General features: G+C 38.2%; 1 non-coding gene across 1 annotated transcript; it reads left to right on the forward strand.

Moving 5' to 3' along the window:
* The first annotated feature begins 1368 nt into the window (after positions 1 to 1368).
* On the forward strand, positions 1369 to 1442 carry Trnai-aau (transfer RNA isoleucine (anticodon AAU)). The gene has a single exon. It is a non-coding gene; the product is annotated as a tRNA-Ile (tRNA).
* The last annotated feature ends 2150 nt before the right edge of the window (positions 1443 to 3592 follow it).

Here is a 3592-nt window from a genome sequence, read left to right on the forward strand (position 1 = left end):
CTCCGATGGTGATTGTTGGTGGTTGGCGTTCAGGGTCTGATAAAATCCAATTGGAAATTTGACCGGCTTTTTTTTTATTTAACTTTTGTCTTACCTCAACGTTCAGGTAGAGCGAGGCGTCGAGGGTCTGAGACAGCTGCGCCATGATGCTACAGTTCTGCACGAGCAACGCCACGTGCGGCACGAAGCACAGCACCAACATTTGTACCATGAATATCCTGCGCCCGCGCCTGCGATCACAAATAAAGTATCATTCACCGGTCAAGTTACATAACATAACAGAAGCTGACGACTACCTATTTCCCAATAGTTTCCAACTAGTCAAATTAGTTACTTTTTACTAAACGTCAAAACACGAAGTTACTATGGAATTTGTATGAAAAAGCACACTGTGACGTCATAGAAAAACGTGATAAAATGTAGGTATTTTGAACTTCTAGTTCAGAAATATTTTAATACTAGGCAGAATAGCTTTTAAGCAAATTAGACTAAAATAAAAATATTAATACTAACGTAGTAGCCGGGTTGATGTGGAGACAGCCGACCTTGACGGAGACGAGGTGCTGGTCGTTCCTCTCGGAGGGCGTGGTGCAGTGCGACGGGCAGTTCTCCACCTTAAGGGTGTTCGACGTCATCCTGTGGAATACCATCATTGTTAGCAGACGTCTTCTCCATTACCATACCCTGGACACTCCATAAGTGGTTACAAGACTACCCAATCCACCCAGTCTGATGCGTCAAGGTCACGGGCTAGAATATCAGTATCGCGAAAATCGGTGCGATTAGACTCGCTCGAGATCGCCTCTGCCATTATACAGGATGTTAGTGACATCGTAACGAATACTGAGGGGGCTGATTCAGACCAGTGAAATTTCCCGTCGCAAAGGTATGGAACGGAAAAGAATTCATTTTTCGACAGGAAATTCCACTTGATATCAACTCAGAATCATGGTGTGAATCATCTCCCTCAGTATTCGTTACGCCCGATAAACAGGCCCGGTCTTCTTATACCATGAGAACGATATACCTACCTAGGTACCTACCTAACCAAATCAAAATCCTACTTACCTACCAAGCATAACCCCTGTATCATATTAAATAATCCATTACAACCATACTTATTGCTTTCTTAAAGATCCTTTTATATTTTATGTTATTGTAATATAAATGTAATAACATAAAATATAAAAGGATATAAAAGGAGCAAAATGTACTACACAAAGCGAAAAGCACCTAATCTCCTTATAATAAAGACGTTTTTGTCCCGCTCGAGTATACAATGTCAACACGCTTTAGCCGTGACGTCATCTTATTCTACACACTCGACGCGTTCTGAATACGTATGCTATTTTTGACATCTTGAACATCGGCCCATTAGCTCAGTTGGTTAGAGCGTCGTGCTAATAACGCGAAGGTCGCGGGTTCGATCCCCTCATGGGCCACTTCCTTTTTTGATTTTTTTATATATATTTTTTTTGTTAAGATGTTTTTATTTTTTACATTATTATGTATAATAGTAACATAAATTATAATGAACTTTCTAGGCTACGTTCTTCAAAAAAAGTATACGTATAGATAGCGCGTACAGATTTTCGTTCGTTTAACCTTCTAATTTCATGGATAACATTTTTTGTTTTTGGATACAAATGGTGACCCTTTTTATTACACCCAGGCACAATTACATCTTCCACCCATTATTATTGTGATCCAAATATCAAGCAACAATTATTTTTATATATGTATATTTTTTTTTTTGACGTGACTTATTGTAGATTTGCCGCAGATGGCATTAACTACTTGGACAAATGGGGAGCGCTGAAGGCTCTCACCCGGTACAACGTTTAAGCGTTTTTATATACTCTTCAGCCATTACATTGTATTTTGGAATAATTATATACTTACCCGAGTAATGAGAAAATAGGTAATTATCACGTTAAAGCTGTACAACGCCATCTATATTGTTTTTGGTGAACGTAGAAATCCCTCATTAAACATCAACAGACTTTTCCATCTCATTATTTTGTAATAGTGTTGCCGAAAAATCGATAGTTTTACTATCGATAGTAAACAGCCAAAATCATCTACCCAATCGATAGGCCTATCGATAGTATCGATAGCTCTTTTTTGGCGATACTATTGATAAGCAACGATAGTATCGATACTATCGATAGTATCGATAGTTAAAAGATGAAAAACTATCGATAGTATCGATACTATCGATTAATTATCGATACTATCGTTTTTTGGTAAACTATCGATAGTTCGATCGAAAACTATCGATAGGGCACTATCGAGCGGCAACACTATTTTGTAATAATCTGCTTTATTGAGTTTAGTACGCAAAAGAAAGACCAGAAAAATAATAAGGGAAGCTATTAACAATGCCTTCAGGGTGATGTTGGGGCTGCCACGTTTTTGTAGCGCGTCGGGCATGTTTGCGCAAGCTCACACGGATGGCTTTCAAGCAGTCTTGAGCAAGCGTGTCTTCTCACTTATGCATAGAGTGCGTGCCAGCGCTAACACCATCCTGAAGGTAATTAGCGATAAGCCAGATTGTCCGCTTATGATGCACTGGGTACATGCACATATGCATGTGCCTAGTGCATCAGGCGGGCCTGGCAAATATTTAAATTAAATTTTGTTTTGTCACTACTAACATAGTTTTTTTAAGTTTTTGTAATACTAACAAATATGGGCATCTGTCTGAAATAAAATTATTTTATTTTATTTTTATTTTTTTAGTTATTTTTATAAGAAAGGGCCTAATAATTATTCTCTCTCGTTATCTGTTTATCTATTGCCTTTATTTTACACATCTGTTTATTTGTCACTATCTATTATGTATAACTAGCTTTTGCCCGCGACTTCGTCCGCGTGGAAGGATTTTCCCACTAATTCCCGTTCCCGTGGGAATTCCGGGAATTCCTTTCTTAGTGCACCTCTACGGTACCTAAGCTGCGTCCCTTCCAAATTTCAAGTGCCTACGTTTAACCGATTAGGCTGTGCGTTGATATGTCAGTCAGTCAGTTTCTCCTTTTATATAATATTTAGATTTAACCCCTTGGCAAACTATCTACCTTTGACTAATACTTTTCATATTTTTCGTAATCCCCTAATTCATATATTTTCTTCATAATTATATTTTCTTATTTATTGTAAGCAAATCCCGTCACTTTTTTGTTGGCACGATAGTTCAGAGTATTTATAAGCGTAACTTTGGTACTGGCTGAATATCAGTGTTGCTAAGAGTGGTATTTCTACTATCCTTCGCAACAACATGCTGAGTCAGTCCCATTTCCCTGGCAGTGTATTTTTGATTTGTATACTTATCTTTATCTTCTTTACTATTGTACTGCACTGTTTTGGGAATAAAGTTATTCTATTCTATTCTATTCTAATTATTTCAAGACGAAAAATCGCTTCATAATCCCCCTAGCATTATCTCGTTTTTTCACAGGGTCCGCTTACCTAACCTGAAGATTAGACAGGTCCGGTTCTTTACAGACGCGACTGCCTGCCTTACCTTGCAACTCGCGAAGGGAAAACTAGCCCAATACAGATTATGTCACACAGCTCCGAAAATGCATTTCTC

The sequence above is a fragment of the Pectinophora gossypiella genome, chromosome 13, assembly GCF_024362695.1.
Source record: "Pectinophora gossypiella chromosome 13, ilPecGoss1.1, whole genome shotgun sequence".
NCBI classification, from domain to species: Eukaryota; Metazoa; Arthropoda; class Insecta; order Lepidoptera; family Gelechiidae; genus Pectinophora; species Pectinophora gossypiella.